The 18462-nt window shown below is 38.3% G+C and overlaps 1 protein-coding gene across 21 annotated transcripts in view; it reads left to right on the forward strand.

Annotated features, from left to right (window-relative positions):
- LOC147157658 (uncharacterized) overlaps positions 1–18462 on the forward strand; it is a 103870-nt gene that overhangs the window by 23653 nt on the left and 61755 nt on the right. For all 21 annotated transcript variants that reach the window (XR_015091450.1, XR_015091449.1, XR_015091451.1 and 18 more), the window contains exon 3: positions 13226–13299. The gene's annotated coding sequence lies outside the window, so the exon portion shown is untranslated. The remainder of the gene's footprint in view (positions 1–13225; positions 13300–18462) is intronic.

Raw genomic sequence — 18462 nt, forward strand, 5'->3', positions numbered from 1 at the left:
ATGCAATTTTGCCATCTAGTGGCAGAAAAATGATCTCAACACAAATCAACATCACACTCGTTTTTTACCGTACACTACATCTTTTGAATTTTTAACATTTTTTCCGCTTTTATGTTAAGAGTATGAAAACATTTTATTGTACATTTTATTGTACATTTAGAACAGATTAAAACAAATTGAGATTAATCGAGTTAACTATTGAAGTTATGGGATTAAATATAATTAAAAAATGTAATCGCCTGACACCCCTATAAAATACATTGCATTTCAATATGTACAAAATAAAAGCAGCAATAAGGCAAAAAAAAAACCAACAAAAAAAACCCAATAAGTATCAAGTACTCGAAAAATCATTTTTGAATGACTAATTTTGGCTGCCCTGACTGGCTATCTATATTAATCTGAGTCTTTTAATTCCACGTGGCTTATTCCTTGGCATAATCTTTTTACTTGAGGTGTGACGTTTCTTTAGGTTTAAATGTGGCCATTGTTAATACGCATATGCAAATGATCTGTCCAGAGTGTTCATAATAAGTGCCTAACACAATTCCCATGAGTGCTTTGGGCTTATAAAGAGTACCCGATGGGGAATTAATCAATATGCACTGGATGTGCTGTAGAAGAGACATATTGTCTCTTTCCTAAGTGTCTCAACTTTGTCCCTGTTTCATTTAAAATACTGTATAATGTGACTAAAAGGGACATATTATGGACAGTTGACATTTTAATTTTGTAATTGCTTGTATTAGTTGGGTCTCTGGAGGGCTTGTTTTTGATGGTTTCTGCCACATGCACACCTGTATATAACTATATGAATATGTATACGTACACGTACATTTTGTAGAAATTTTTATTGGGACGTACGCCGCCATTGTTATTTACGTCACAACGCATTTAGTGCGTAGCGACGTAGAATGGCGGCTGGCTCTCTGCCGAGCAATGTGAAACATCTCTAAAGAAAGCAAGGTAAGCCTCCGAAGCGTTCCTAAAGGGACGATCAAAACTCTTGAACGTGTCTGGTAAATACGACGTGAATAACAATGGCGGCGTACGTCCAAATAAAGTTTCTACAAAATGTATTAAACTGTAAATTATTTTTGAAAGATGAATCTCATAGTTATGTTAGTAACAACCAAATAAATAATCTAGATCAAACTTTTCATTACAGTCGGGGTTCCCTTTAAAATAGTTGAATGAGGCTAATATAATTAAAAAGTATGAAGTGATTAAGAAAATCTACTCGGGTCCGTACTAAATTAATTAATTTAAGGCAAACGGAATTATTGTAATTATTTTTTTTGCAGGGCGGCACGGTGGATGACTGGTTAGCACGTCCGCCTCCCAGTGCAAAGGTTGTGAGATCAAGTCCGGGCTTCGGCCTTCCTGGGTGGAGTTTGCATGTTCTCCCCGTGCTTGCGTGGGTTTTCTCCGGGTACTCCGGTTTCCTCCCACATTCCAAAAACATGCATGGCAGGTGAATTGGACACTCCAAATTGTCCATAGGTGTGATTGTGAGTATGGTTGTTCGTCTCTGTGTGCCCTGCGATTGGCTGGCAACCAGTTCAGGGTGTACCCCGCCTACTGCCCAAAGCCAGCTGGAATAGGCTCCAGCAACCCCCGCAACCCTTGTGAGGACAAGCGGTACAGAAAATGGATGGATGGATGGATGGATGGATTTTTTTTGCAGTATCCGATGGAAATAGTTTCGGAGAACGGGAGCTTTAAGCGGCCTCACCAGCAGCAGATCCCAAAAAGGTCCCCCCAAGGCATCTACTTTTCTACTGTTAACAATGCTACAAAACTAAAAATCAGAGTTTTGAGGATGTACCAAAAAAGCCACTTAATTTCACCATCGAGGTCAACCCTTTTACACTGACAAGCGGCTTCAGTTTGAAGTGGTCAAATGTCACCACCTAACCACCCCCCCCCCTCTCTACCCCCATACCTCAGAAGTTTATTGATTCCATTTGTAAGTCCAAGTAAAGCATCACTGGGCATAACATTGCGTCCATGTGTGAGTTCGGCTTCTGTAGAACTGAAATGGAAAAGGTCTAAATCACACGCACACACGCACGCACGCACACACACACACAAAGTGAGTGAATATTTGTGTCTCAGGTGCAGTGCAGGAAATGAAAAATGAAAAAAGAAACAAAGATGAAATGCGAGGAGCACTTGTCATCCTTGATAGGAAATGAATAATGTATTCTTGCAAATTTGCCGTCATATTCTGAGTGGGGGGCAAGAATGAGCGCTGCCCCATATTGGATGAGTAGAAGGCAGGGGGGAAAAAAGGAATTCAGTTTCTTTTTAAAAATCCAAACAATGTCTATATGAGATACTGAAATAAGAGAATGCCAAATGATGCTATTCACAATTTTGCATATCTGCTTTAAAAATCGTGTTATTTGTATTTTTGTTCTTTTTCCTAATTCCCTGAAATTCGACAAATTCGACGCTAAATTCCAATCAATAGAACAATAGTAACTTGTCAAGTAGGTAACATCGTCCTTGAACTTGCACTGAATTTTTTAAAAACAATTTTCAAGCCCTGCCACAGATCGCGGAAAACCATCCCGCCTTTTTCAATTGTTCAGAATTGCCTATTATAATTGTATAAACCGTAAACTGTGATCCTAATAGACTTAAATGTAATTTCAAACTCCATGTAACTAAATGTCATAACAGATATAAGTAACTACAACTGAAATGCTGGTTGTTTCCAATGGTAAGTTGTTTCCAGTAATCATATTTGTGGAAAGATTGATCAAGATCCTTTACAAGGCTAACTTATAAAAGATCATGCATGACTGTATACAGGTGCTCTAAAATAACTTATAAAAGTCGTATCCCCCTGAAACATTGAGGGAAAGTGTTTTTGTGTGGCACAATAGTATAATGCATAGTTAATGTGGCATGACGTCCATTTTTGTGGAAAGTATCAATGCAAAAATTATTTAGAAAAAATCTCTAGTTAAAAAAAAAAAAGGCCAAAAGAAACACGTTCTAGTAAACAACAAGTACATATGACTCTAAAAACATCAAAAAATAAAGATTAGGACATTAGAAATATTAAAATGTTCACTCTGGACTGAAGGCAGTGACATCAGCATTGCTTTCATTTTTAGTCAAAATGGAGGCAAGTCCTAATCTCCCATCGACAGCTGTGGCTTGCCGTCCAAGGCACTGTCGTGGCTGTATCTGTTTACACACAATATTTTAAGTACTAGCAGCCAGACCTACTTTTTTTGTACAGTACTTGAAGCTAGGTAGAACATTTGAAATATGATGTATATTCATGTGGAAATGATTGATAGCTTGCATTTTAGTTAGTAAAAATATGTGTTGCTGCTCCCTGCGTGTGTGTTCAAGTAGTTAGTATTTATGCTAGCTTCTGTTAGCACGCCTATGATGTTTGGTAACATATGCTAACATTAAGCTAGTGGGCTTTTTTTTTTTTTTTTTACAGTAAACCATAACTAAGAGTGACAAATAGTTAGCAAAAATATGTGTTGCTGATCCCTGCGTTTGTGTTCAAGTAGCTAACATTCATGCTAGCCTCCTTTAGCTCGCCTATGATGTTTCGCAACATATGCTAGTAATAAACCAGTGGGCTTTTGTTCAATTGCTGCTTTGGTTGAATATTTTGGTGTTTCAATTATACTATGTTTGATTCTCAGTTTGTTTGTGCATCATAGTAAACTACATTTTTCGTATTTGGAGAAGATGTTATGATAATTTTAAATGTGTTTAAGGCATAAGCAATTACAGTTAAAAAAAATAAATCATATTGTCGCTGTCTATTGCAGATTTTCATCGTCTTCTATCTGGAGCATATTGTTTGCAACAAACAGGGGTTGGACTCTATTTAGTTGCGTGACTATTAACCTAATTCCACATATTTCTATTCCACCTCTGATCTTGGCTTGTGATTCCACCAGCGGGTGCGCGGCTGCGTGATGGATGCCATCATAGAAGCAGGACAGAGTGCCACAGCTGTCCAAGCACAGCAGTGGAGGACATTCAGCATTTTGTTTTGTCCAAAATACAAAGTGCATCGCTGATACCCTTTCAGCCTTGCTGGTCTTTTCTTGTATTTTTCAGCGAGACCCTTTGGAAGGCTTCCAAGTAACCTTTTGTGCAAAGGAGGGCTCAATTCTTCTTGTATTGGAACACACACAGGCTGTCTTTTCGTTGGCCTTTCCGAAAAAAATTGCCCTTGCTAAAATTGAGAGCAGCAGTGACTGTTTGTGTTTAAATCAGAGGACAATTTGAGCAAAAGGACCACTAGTTGCTGTTTGCTCTCTGAAGTGGAGTTTTTGGATGGACCCTGCTGGCAATCTCTGGCCTAGATACTGGAGTCTCTGCCTTGGCATCTCTCTGCTGTTTTTCTTTCTTATTTCATCAACTCTGCGTCAAATAAACAGAACAGAATAGCTAGTGAAAACCCTGTTAACAATCTTCAACTCCTCTGCATTCTATTTTTTTAAATTTTGCCAGTTTGAATTTTTTTATTTTTTTATTGCTTTACCTACTTTACTACATATATAACATGTCAAATCAAGTTTATTGTATAAATCGTAATTGCAAAAGCGTCTCTAAAGGCTTCACAGGCTCACAGTTCACAAAAACCCGGAGGAGAAGTGGCAGTAAAACAGACCAGAGTCCAGATTTCAGAGCAGGTGAGACAAGAGCGAAGGAATTAGTTGCAACCCCAGATATAGAACAGAGAAAGCTCTCGATAGAACCTGTTGATTTTCATCGGAGTCCCCAAAAGACCAAATCACTGATCAATAGATTGATTAGTTCATGTAATGGGCATGAGCCAGAGAAGGCCGCGAGATATCTGTAAAAAAAGACAACTTTTCTAAAAGAAACAGAAAGACGAAACTGAAATAGAAGAAAACAATAAAATGCTCCATAATCCAGTAATCAAAAGAGCAGTGATGAATGAATTAATCCAAAGAAAACTGATGGCTAACAAGACGGCAGAGACAATATCTCCCAGGACCAAAACAAAGGGCACATAATGAAAAATGTAATTATACGAAATTGATAGAATCGCTGCTTGCACAAATGTAAAAACAGTTTTCATGCTTATGAAGCACACATTAAAGTCCGATATGTGATGCAATTCAAATTGATGCATAATATTGATTTGCTGCGAGTCTCCAAGGACGACGAGCCTATAGACTTGATTGGACTGATTGGTTCCAGGAAAAGAGAAAATGGCGAGAGGCATGTTCCTCCCATCTGCTTAGTCAAGGCAGTCGGTTTACATTAAAAGTGACACAATGCCAAACTGCTGGGGAACAATGATAAATCCCAACAACATGCATATAGACAAAGCTTGTCGTCCGTGTGGTTTCGCCCTTCAAATGTATACAAAACAGCATCCATTTCTGTTAATACGCAATCACTGAATGTTTTAAAACAGACTACACACTTCACGATGATTTCTCCCGCGTCATTTGAAGTCCTTCTTTTGCTGGTCGCGGAAGGTCATTTGTCATCGTTTCACGTGTCAAGGTTCTCCTTTTATCTGCAGTTGCGTGGTGATGCCTCGTTCATTGCCTTTGTGCGTATAGCGTGCGCGCATATGCGAGCAGCGGCATTGTGCATAACAGCACTTAAAGGCCTTATTTCACGGCTGGCTTCGTCGCGCCACCAAAATCTCATTCGCACCATACAACATTTATTTTCCTTAGTCTGATTCTTACGGCATAGACAATTTTCTCTTCATATCTACCTCAAACATATGAGTTCACGTTCAAGCTGCCAACTCGATCCTTTGGAATGGTTTATTTTTATTTTTTATTTTTGCACATGGTCGGATTTTATTTTTTTACCCCATCATTTAAGGCTAACGGCTTAATTGTTTGCATGTGCACATTTTTGGGTAAATAAACACAGTTAACAGTTAAGGACAACTTAAAAGGCTGGTCAATTTTTACGAGATGAAGTCAAACCATGCAGATCACCTTAACCCTTATTAGGGTCATGGGTAACTGTACCCTAATAGGATATTAAAAGCAAAAAACTCAAGAGTTGGGTCATTCGTATCTCAAGGCGCTACTGTACTATTAGATCTAATGTGGGGAAAACTGCAAATGTGTCCAAAAATAAACCAAGCTCAGCACCAGTTGGCGATTAAAGATGCCGAAGGAAAGGCCAGCCTTATTAATACCGCGTCTCTAAAACCGTCTTCCATTAGCCTGCAGCTCATTGATTTCATTTCACCTCCGTTGCGTGGAGTGCTTGCCGTGCTCACGTCAGTTTGACCTTGAAATATGTAACCAATGTTCGCAGAAAGGTCATGCTGAGAAGGTTCTTGCCTTTTTGTGTCTTAACTGCAGGGTAGGAAAAGGGTGATTGCTACACGGAGCAAAATGAGTCGGAAATATGTCATTTTCTACCGCCTCGGAATCTTGAAATATAAGAAGGAACTGCTTATTTTGAAAGCATGTTTACAATCGGCATCTTTTCAGACTAGGTCCATTATAATTTATTCGCCAAAGACTCCAGTTGCACATTATGCTTCTTGTGTAGGTCTGGCAAGCTATCAGGTGTTTGTACCATTTAATTTCTCCTTCAAACACCAATAAAAAAAATAAGAGACTTCTTGTCCTCAGCGGTTTTTATTGAAGTTACCTGCTTAGGGTAAATGCTTTAAAGCGAAAGAAATGACAAGAAAATACATCCACAAAAGATGATTCAATACCATTTTCAATACGTGGAATTATGATATTGTTAGACATGGTACGGCTCAGTTTGAGTGGGTATGACGTGATGACTTTTCATTATAATTTGACATACATTTGAATAAACTTATCAGTATTGTAAAACTGTGATTTTTGTTTAACTCATTCACTCCGAGCCATTTTCACTGAAGCACCCCCCTTCGCTCCCGACTGGTTTACTAGATTTTGCAAGGCCCACAGAATATTGTGTTCTATTACCATAAAAACATGGAATCTATCAAAAGAAAGATTAGAGTCTCTTCTTTCATCAGGAAAAAAAAAAGTAAGTTTCTACCTGTTTTTGTTTTGCCGCAATTAGTATTAGAATATAGCAATTTTTTTTATCAATATTCACAAATCTGTTTAAAACAGTGAGGGAAAGAGCTTTTTTGCAACATGACCCTGGTTGATCTCTTATACTCTGCTGCCACCTGCTGGACGTTTTTGTAATAACTACCATTTCTTCAAGCGTTCTCTTCAGTTCAAAGCCGTCTGTATGCTCTAGCATACCCCCCCCCCCCCATAAAAAAATTATAAATATGTCTTTGGGAGCATGGTAATATTTAAAATAGAATGTATTTATAAATTTTTTGGGTGCAAATGAGTTAAGATATATCTCTCCAATATAAGACGATTCGATACGTATCTTGATATATTTCAAAGTGGAACGATTCCATTTGGTTCCGTGCAGTCACATCCTTAAAAAAAAAAAAGAAAAAAAAAAGATTTTCCGCTTCAAACCAGTTTTTGTAACACCCCTATTTAAGATGTTTACATTTCTTGGCATTTTCTTTACATGAGATAATTGCTTGTGAGTTTAGTACTAATAAATTGGCAAAACTTACTTTAGTAGCGTACTTCTAGTTTAGAAGCCGTCTTCATCTGCCGTCAAAAAACAATTCTCCATTTATGGGTAACCGTAAAAAGTAGGATTTTTACAGGTCATTTCTACCTTGACCGAGTGAAATCTCCCACTTTACGGGGCCGTTAGGAATATTCAGATTCCACTGTGCGGGCATGTAACTTATCCCAAGTCACATAAAGCCATTTTAATTAGTTCGCCATCAGTATTATAAGCTTCAATAGCAGAGCCGACCTTAAAAGGATGATGAAACATCTGCGACAAGGTTAGATGATGTTGTGGCAAGAGTATTTTAGGTAGCAGAAGCTCGGCTGGCTTCTTGGCACATTGCGAGCTGTAGTGAATGACGCCCTGTTAAAGGTTAAGGGCTACGCAGAGAGCCATCACACTCTGAAGAAGGCTAACCTTTGCTTTTCCTCATTGATTCGATTTCCTAAAGGCTCCGCATTGATTCGGCATGCGCACCTCCTAAACACCGGTGACTTTTTTTTGTTTTCTGTAAACAGAGCTGGGTTGAATAAGCAGAATCCATTTTTGGAACACAAAAAAAATCTGACTTTCTTCAGATACCTCTTTTGAGGTAAATGAGGGGAGTTATGACACACTAAATGAAAGCATGGTTTATGATGCTGGAGATAATTGCTTGTTAATTGCTTGTGTGATCTTTCATTTCTTTTTTCTTTTTCTTTTTCAATTAAAATCTTCCAGGAGTGTTTCAACTGTTGTCGAGTGAGGTTGTGACTCAATTTGAATTCCTTGAGGTCAACTTGGTGTTTACCCTTTTTCATTCAGCAAGTGTTCAGAATCGTTTAAGTCAAAGCTAGACTGTTCAGTTCACAAGAAAAATATGATTTCTTTGAAATGACTGAATATCTCAAGGCAGTGGTTGTATAATGACATATTTCAGGCTCTAGATATGTTTTTCTTCACCCAACTTAGATTACAAGTCATAGCTGAAAAATCTCTGTGAGTGTGGCTTTTATGTAAATGAGCAACTATGTTGCAGGATGGAAATTCCAAATGGCTCCCATATAGATATAGGCAGATAACAAAATACTTATTTGGATAATTTCACACTTAATGGGGAGGGCAGGACCTCCAGTGATCCAACAATTTGTATACAAGTAATTAAAAAGTAAATTTTCCAAAATATATCCCCTTTTAAATATTCTCAGTAGTGGTGCCAAAATTTGTGTGTTAATTTTGAGTTAATTTATAGTTCCTTTAACGCCACTTTTTATTTTTTTAATAACACACAATTAATGACCGCCCTTTACTTGGAAAGCCTGTACACATCCACATCAAAATTCAGCAGTAATACATTTAATAATAATGCATATATTAAAATATATAAAATGCACTGAGCTGTCACCAATGTCTTACAAATGCAATTGTTCCATCTAATGGCAGAAAAATGACCTCAACATAAATCAATAATACACTTGTTTTTTTGTTTTTTTTACCATACAGTACATCTTTTTAAATTTAACTAAATTTTATGAAATATTATGAAATTACTGTATCAATGACTAAAAGATGCAGCCATATTGCCATTAGTTTAACATTTTCCCACTTTTGTTTACAAGAGTATAAAAACTCATTTTGATGTACATTATATTACACATTCAGAACAAACAAAAAAAGTGTTTAATCGTGAGTTAACTATTAAAGTTTTGCGATTAAATACAATAAAAAAAAATTAATCGCCTGAAATGAAGGCTGGAAATTTGCCTGGTGATGGAAAACTGTCCTTGCACGTGCTTCAGTGTACTTCAGCTGTTTTGGCAAATCATTAGCCAAATGCATTGGCTCTACTTGATAGAGAGTTGGGAGAACGTTTGAGAGGAATCTGTTATCTAATTTCACAGGCGGTCCCCAGCCCCCCCCCCAAAAAAAAACTCGGGTTCTCAAGTGTCTTTTAATCTCCTCGTCTCACTTGTTCCAAACGCCTCTTGTCCATTTTGAGTCCCATCAAACATGGAGGTTGTTCCAGAGCCACTCCAGCAGAAGCAAATCTAAGGATGGCTCGTCCAGTCCAGGGTCACCTCTCTGGCGTGGTTCGCCATATTTCTCTGATCACTCTACTGGTTGACTCTACTAGACGTGATCATCGCTCATTATAGATGAAGAAAAACACCGAGATGAAGTGGAAGGAGCACCTTTCTTTATTTTGCCGCTTTTTTATTGTTTTAGTTTGATTTATCTTGGTTGCTACGATACTTTACTTTCCCAGCTCTCTTTTGCGCTTCAGCTGTAAATTGATGAACTTAATATTTCCAGCTATTTGCCTGTTGACTGAAAGTGTTTGCACAATTGTTTCGTAGTGAAGCATTTATTGGAAAGGAAACGTTAATGCTTCAGAATTTAATCACGACTTAGAGCTACAATCAAATACAAAATGGAAGTAGGAAATAATGAATGTGCGTAAAGGAAGAGTCTCTTTTGTTATTGAGTTGTAGCATAGCAGAGGTAGCGTGAAATGAAGTGCACAAGGTGTCACCCCTTTTGTATTGACAATAAAAGTAAACTCGAGGACACAAGAACTCTTTCAGTGTCACGTTTTACAAGATAAAGGCTCATTCATCATTTTGATTTCCATTTGGTGACACTTTTTTTTTGTCCCTTTTACTTTAACCCAATAAGCCGGGAGCGCATGACCGCGTTTCTACCACTAGAGCCGGGAGGCGCTCCAGCTCTCTTCTACCTTTAAAGCCGGGAGAGCGAATACATCATTTTGTTTTGTTTTGACCAATTCTTGGTCACTGAGCCGATGAAATGCATCAGAACATACACGAGAGGGTGACGTGTATGGAGGACCAAAATGGACACAATTAAATAAAAAATAAATAAATAAAAAATATTGACTAAAAGTGAAAATCAAAACGGATATAAAAATATAATTCAAAAATTAAATACAATTTTTTTTTATAAAAGGAAATATAAAGATAATATATATATATATATATATATATATATATATATATATATATATCCATAAATAAATAAAGTAAAAATTATAATTAATAAAGTAAATAAAGTAATAATTACAAAAATAAATATAAAAATAAATGTCGAAATACAAAAATAAAAATGTAAATAGAATTAAATATTAAGCAATAAAAAAAAACACTCTGCTCTCACATTTATTTATTTCATGCTGCACACACTCTGTCAAAACAAAATGTTATTCAATATGACGGGGCGGTCCTAAGCGTGCCTTGGGTTGGCCCCCACCGTTGCAAACTGCCTTTCAATGGTCAAATCAGCAGGTCGGCGAACAAGGAAGTCTTCGTGTGAACGCTGCCTAGACCAAAGTCTTTGACTAGCGTTAAAATGAGAGCAGAAAGTAGAAGAAACTCACAAAACTACAGTACTGTGTAATTGTTAAGATCAACACAGGCATCCGAACTGCCTCCGCTTGACATTTCTGTCTGCGCTCTTCAGGGAACTCGCGGGGCTTTTTATCTTTCATCTAGAAGCTCTTGGTGACATCCCAGCTTGTAATAAATAGCTCCTTACAAAACAAGCTTACGCAACCTAGCAGACAACTTTTTTTTTCACTTTTTAGATTACTTGTTGTTCGGTTGGATATGAGAGTTGCATATATGAACGGCAAGTGAACCTGTGTCATCCATCCATCCATCTGTCTATCCATCATCTACCGCTTATTTGGAGTCGGGTCGCGGAGGCAGAAGCTGAATGAAATGTGTGATGTAAAATTGCCCAAATCCCAGTAATCTTTTTCTTGCAAAAGCAGTGGTGTACTACTCTACGTATAGTCGATGTTTCAGGCGTATGTGGTCTCTGCTTCCTTTGTCAAAATAAGCTTTGTTACTTTTGTCGACCTCCGCGGATGACGACGTGAGCGAAATAGAGAGAGCTTTTTTTTCAGTCAAGTAACTGTGCTTGTATACTTAAGTACAGCGCGTGAGTACTTGTGCCATCTTTACTTAAAAGTAATCCCGTCTCCTGAAAGAAAGCAGCGTTGTGCGCTTTGGACTTTGCTGAGCATCTGGCAGAACCTAAAAACGTGTGCAGGTGCTCAAGCAGATGTGCGTGTGTGTGCATGCCGTTGTTTTAGGCTATCAGGAAGTATGCATTTCCCATGTTACAATTAGACAGCAGCAGGTGGTCTGATTTATTAGAAAAAAAAGAAAAAAAAAACACGTCCCACATGGTTGATGAGCATTAATGCTAATGTCGACTAGCGCGGCGATAAAAGAAAACGCTTCTCGGAAAACGTTGCGTCAAGGCGAACAGGAAAAGGCTTGGCACTTAAGCGTATGGATGCCAGTGAATACATTACAGCAGGGATCAAAGAAGGCATCATCGCTTGTCTTTGTTTAGGCATTCTCATTTATTTATATATCGGAGGGTTGTCACCGCCGAGGCAGCGCTTTTGCTTTCGTGATACAATCAACGGCAAGCTCCGTCTCCGGCGGTTTTGCCAGAGTTGCGTATAGCGTTAACAGCGTGAACACAATCGCTCACAGATGTCATTAGAAGCGACAGCCCATCTCTCCGCATCGCAAGTACACTAAGTAACCACAGCCTAAAAAGAGAATTAATACACAGGGTGTTTTTGAATGAATCCAAGTTCCGTCAGATGCATGTATCTAATACGTTGTCATCATCTGGGCTCAGCGGGAGTCCATTAATGTGAGCAGGGTCACTTGCTACTCATAAATAATACGAGAGGAGGAGGAAGTGGTTTAAAGCACTTTTAATTGGTTAGTTTGGTGGGAAATTTAACATGCAGAGATGCAACACTGTTTTTGTCCATCGCTTAGCTGCACTGAGCTCCATTTGATCTTCAACATTTTCCCACGACCACTTTAATTGGTTCCCAAATCACAAATATGTCACAAATATGAATCCTGCATACGTTTCTCTTCAATGAGCAGCTCCCATCTAACAACACTCCAAAATCGTATCTTTTAATATCGACTGGGAACATGTTTGAAGTGGAGTCCATACTCGCAGTTGTAGGAGAGTGCCGATATTCTCCGGCAGTAAATATCGCAATTAAATTGCTTTAATCGCCGACTTATTTAATCAACTCTTGTGATTTTTTTTTTGGGGCATGCTCATTACTAAGATTATTGAAATTAAATGCAGCAGGCATTTGATTGGCCTGGCTTGTACACCAACGTTGGCATACTACATAAGAATGTGGTACAAAAAGAGGAACAAATAAAAACCTTTGTATGTGTCAATTTTAATATATTTGATTATTTTGTGGCAGTCTCATTTACAACATGTGCCTAAACAAGCATTTGAGCCAATGGTTTCGAGCAGTGGTTCTTAACCTTGTTGGAGGTACTGATACCCCCACCAGCTTCCTACGTGCATTCACCCAACCTTTCTTTTTTGAAAAATAAAATCTGAAAAAAATTCAAGAGATAGGTAAAGGGGTTACTGGTGAACAAGGAGTTGTGTTCTTGTATTCCCCATCTCCATGCATCTTAAGGAACTGTTCCTTTTTAGCGTCGCTAGATAGCTAGTTGTGCTGGACTAGAATTGGCATTGGATATCATGTAGTCAGGGCGCTGACTGCCAACACTCAACTCAACTCTATATTTTTAGAAACCTTTAAAACAACCACCGTTGTTTTCTTTTTCAGCTGGGACCCATCGACAGCAGATACAATGAAAACAGCAGAGGCCCCAGAATTGAACCCTGTGGAACACCATATACGTGAGTTACTTTTGCACGCAATCATCCGACCACTTTTTATTTATTTTTTTTGCAACCTTATTAGTATGACGGGATTACAATAATAAAGTAATCACACGATGTACCATCCCAACATTCACAAGTCGACTACTGAGCGCACCAAATACGCTGCAGCTTAACTACCTTCTGGTTTAGATGATTCTGCATGTGTACCAGTCAGAGTAGTAACAAATCTCCAGTGTCTATAAAATCCCCTTGAACGGTGACCCTTGCACACTCCTCTAGTGTCAGAAGTCAGTATTCTTGTAATTCAGCACTTTGATCGGCCCATTACACATGATAAGACTTTGGTTTTGCGTGATTAAGATGACTCTGACGCCCAACGCTCCAGTGCTGCTGAATTAAACGTGAAGCCAAGTGATTTAATGGAAAAAATGCCCAATAGCAGACAAGCGCTACATTTTCCTATTTTGTGTGGCTCATTTCATCTCCGATTTTCCAATAGCCGAGGAACCGCTGACCTATTTGCTGCTTTTTGTCCCGTCGCAAGTAACATTACCGGTCTAGTGTGCTCCTGATTTATGTCATTGCGCTTTTCAAAGGGATTTGATTGCTTTCTTTCCCAGCAATCGGCTGTTTATTTGCCTGAAATAACACATTGAGGAAAGGTTGTGGCTGTGATAAACTGTCAATCTGAAAACAAACTATTGTTCATAAGTGGACAAAGAAAAGCTTTGATGAGTCGTTTTAGGCAGAAGGCTTGGTGACCCAGCATCGGAAATGACCTGATCCAAGGCTGCAGGGTCTGGGCTTGGGTATGAGAGAGATTTTACAGAAAGGTGCACAATACTCCCGCGGTACGGGATCAACTGTTAGCAAAGCCCTTCTCCCTTTTTGCCTTTAATCCTTTTCTTTGGCCCATCGCTTGTCAGGATGGCATTCATCTGAACAGTCAGCAATAACTCGAAAAGGCTCAGTAGGGAGTTGTTACAGCTGAAGGTCTCAACGTTCCACTTGTGTGCATTTGTATTTATTTTTTTAGCTATAGTCTCAGTTACTGTAAAGATTCTGATGTAGTAACCAAATTATTTGGTTGTACGGGCACCAGCGATGCCAGTAATGCCTTTTTTCTTTTTTTTTTACAGTAACTACTATATTGTGCTACTTTCCTCTGTGACGTAATCTGACGACAGTTACTTTGCAAGATTCCAATCTTTAACATTTAACAAATTCAGCTTACAAAAAATGCTCACTTACCATTCACGATATAGCGATATTGCCATTACCTGTCTCATGGGTGCAGTAGTGCATGACATTTCACAACACGCATATTTTTCAGTCATGGTTTTCCCTCATGCGTGTACGTGCAACAAAACTAATAAATAACAAATATTAAAATACAAAAGGAGAGCCCATTCCTAGATAGACACACATCAAACAACTTTACGTTATCAAAAACATAAAGCTTTTGACACTTCACAGCTTCAGAAACCCTACCAGTTTGTCCAAACAAAAAACAAAAAAAAATAAATAAAAACACATGGATCGGTAAACAATGTATATTATAAATGTTAAGTTAGCCATGACAATATTAACAGCTAAATATGTCAGGTCGAAACAGTCTGCCTTAAAAGTCTTGAAATACATAAAAAAATAAAATAAAATAAAAATACAGGTAGCCATTTATGTTACGTGAAATCCATAGACTAATTCTATACAAAAGCAAATAATGCAAATAAAAAAAAGTATTTATTTTATTTTTAATTAAAAAACAAACATTATTCCCAAATGTCACTCTAAAAATGTACTTCCAATTAAGTTGTCAATTTTATGTTAATCAGTTGTCGGCATCTGATGGATTTACCTAATGAAGTAATTTGTAATCTAATCTAATCGTACTTTTAAAGTCAATCAGTAATTTAAATTACTTTTAAAGCCAAGTAATCAGTGAAGTAATTAAGTTACTGTGGCAACAACGATGTACAAACCTTGAAAATTTACTTGGGGGAAAAACAACTGAAGCACAGTAGTAAAAAATAAATGTTAACAATAACCGCATAATTCCCTTCTGTGGCTATTATGTTCATGAAATTGTGTTGAGAAGGGTTAGCACAAGCTATGTTCAAAATTAAAAAATGGGCAAATCAGCAAAGATGCTTGGGATATATAATAATTATTATTATATAAATAAATAATTAAATATTATTTTAATGCCCCAAATAAAGAAAAGTTTTTGCTAAGAAAAATCTGAGTTTTCTAAATTGCAGCAAAGTGGATAAATATGATGAAACGAGTTAGGCCACCGTCTTTTTTTGCACATTCTGTGAAGTTCTCTATCCACATTTAGTTAGAAACTCAAGATAGAGTTCTTAATTTGTCTCCTGCTGGAAAAAAAAAAAAAGCAATTGAAGTGAAAGCCACTTAAGAGAGGACAGGATAGTAGTGCTTCTCAATTCTTGGCGACTTCCACACTTATTATATGCAGAGATTTTTTTCCCCCCGATCATGATGAAACTGAAAGTCAACACGTTTCTTCCCTGACTCGCAAAGTGTCATTTCCAAATTCAGATTAACACTGAAATGTGGCATGTGTGGCGATCTTATTCTGAATTGGCTCGGCGCAAACACTTCCCCACATTCTAAATTAAAGTAAAAATACTGCTATTGCGTACAGGACAGATTTATAGTAGCATGTATGAAGACTCAAAGGCTCTGGCTCCACTAGCAGTATGACAACTGCCTCAGCACACTAACAGTGCAATAAGAAGACACATTCACAAGCACACTGGAAATAAAGAAAATACATCAGCGTTCTCATACATATTTCAGAAATTTGTTGGCAGTATATCGTTCTTCTTGGGAAACAGCCGCGATTGCACTCACTTCAGACGCTCAAAATGGCCTCTGCACCGAGCCCGCCTCATTGAGTGGACAATTGCCTCGTACCCAGGAGAACTTAAGAATGCACTTTTGCACCCGAAAAAACGAGCCAACGCAAATTGTCCTGCCGTTCGTCATTGACTTCTGTTAGATCAAATGACTTTCTGTACAAATGTCAGTAGACTGAGCTTCAAGTGCCTCTTAGGCCAAGATGGGCAACTTTAATGATCGCAGGGGTCATATATATATATATATTTTTTTTTTTTACAGAAAACTGCCTCGTTCAAAGTCAGCAGGGATAAACAGTACATGGATTAATGAAAATGAAGTTGTTATACTCATCAACGATATCGAGCACTGGGACTACACTGGGACTACAACTCTCTACAGAGAAACTGTAACGGAGATGTAAAAGCTCCACTCTCAGCTCATGATGTAACCTCACCTTGGAAGAAGCGCTCTGATTGGAGCGCCCTTAAGCCTTGCCTATAAAAAAAAAAAACTCACGCAGTGCAAAAACAGATGTGACTCCTCCTTGATGATACAAAATAGAGGAAGCTCAGTAAGAGCGATTGTTGCGTTTGTTATTTATATCGCTCATGGGCAAAAGAGGAAGTGTGACAATACTGTTTAAAGTGCATTAAACCGCACAGCAGTTTCATTTAGTGACACTTGTGGATCGCGGCGCATTACTGCAGATTTGTGTGCGGGGGAAAAGTCGTTTATCTGTATATGCATGAATTTGGGTCGAACATCCTACGCTGGTTCTCAACCGTTTTGCCCGATCTAATTGTCGTCATTACCATACTAATGCGATCAGATTCGTCAGAAACCTACACAAGGAAAGACGGCCACAATGTGACAAAGAAAAATCCTTCCTTTGCATGAGTCTTGGTTACGTCATTAAGAATGAATGAGGGGGCTCAGAGTCAACAGAATTGACCACGCACAGAAGTGACAGCTTCAAGGGTGGGCAATGTTTAACTTAAAGAACAAGAACCGACAAAACCTAGGCTGAATGCACATACTGTGCTTTGATAAGAATCTATTGTTTGTGGCCAGACCATTACTGAGTCTACTAAAGTGTAAATGAATACAGATGGAATTACCTTCATTCTAAAGATCATTTCAAGGGTAGTTGTTTTGAATGGAATAACAAAAGACTTATAGAACAGACTTGATTGCCACAACAGAATTGTATATTTTCTTTAAGCTCTAGAGCAGTCCTTTCTTGGATCCTCTTCAAGCTAGTGTTGACCAGACATCCCGGATGAACCGAGACTTGATTTTGTCCCGAGTGCCGGCGGATTTTGCCAGCCCCGTTGTTTGGTCCCATATTTGTGCAGGTTCAGTCAGCAAGCTAATTGTTTGGAAACATGTTTGTCAATCACACAGTTGTCATAGCGATTCATAGTGACTACGTTTACATGCAGTCAATAATTGGGTTAAGGTCAGAATTCCGGTTTCTGAAACAATCGAGGTAACGCGTTTACATGCATGGCAACTAGTTCCTGCTTCCGTGTCTAAGAATCATGGGAAATGTAGTCCTACTAGCTTAATGCTGCTTTCGCCAGTCACGCCCAACGCAAGCTGAGCTTTTCTGGCTGCATATTTCCGATGTTACAATGTTGGACCGGTGCGATGTGAACAGCACAGCCGACTTCGAGCAAATAAGGTTCGATAATGGTGTGAGTGCATTGCTTGTTTAGCACTGTTGTGAACTGTCAACCAAGATCATTTAGCATTAGCTAAAGTAATAACATCACCTGATTGACTTGCAATTAAATTTGTTCCTGGTGACAAATATTGGATTTTCAGCAAAATTGTAGTGCCGCAATTTGCTTGTAAACAATGTTTCAACGGATGTGCTAGCCAGTTGATCACTGCTAACACAATAAGGATTTTGAGAGATTCATCCAGGGTTTGTGGCGGTGTGGTTAATAAGCCTCCAAATAGTGGCTCATTATGCTCTGATAATGTCTTTTCATTGGCCTCACAAATCAAAAGGAGAAATTTCCAATTGGTCTTGGAGGTGTAAAGCACAATGAGGGCAAACAATTGCTACGAGATGACACAAACACATTCACTTTGTGCACTTTGATGGAGACGCAGATCACAATCTTGAATGTTCCCATGTTGTGACTGTCGAAGTACAACTTGACCTTTATCACTTTTCTTTACTGGCGACTACCACACTGATGCACTATTTTCAAAAAGAACGGCACAGATCAAGTGGTATCTCTTATGTCTGGCGAAGAATCGCTTGGCTTGCACGAGTGTGACAATAGATGCATTATGGCTTGT

Source organism: Leptonotus elevatus, chromosome 19 (assembly GCF_054856555.1).
Source record: "Leptonotus elevatus isolate MCC_2025b chromosome 19, RoL_Lele_1.0, whole genome shotgun sequence".
Classification (NCBI taxonomy): Eukaryota; Metazoa; Chordata; class Actinopteri; order Syngnathiformes; family Syngnathidae; genus Leptonotus; species Leptonotus elevatus.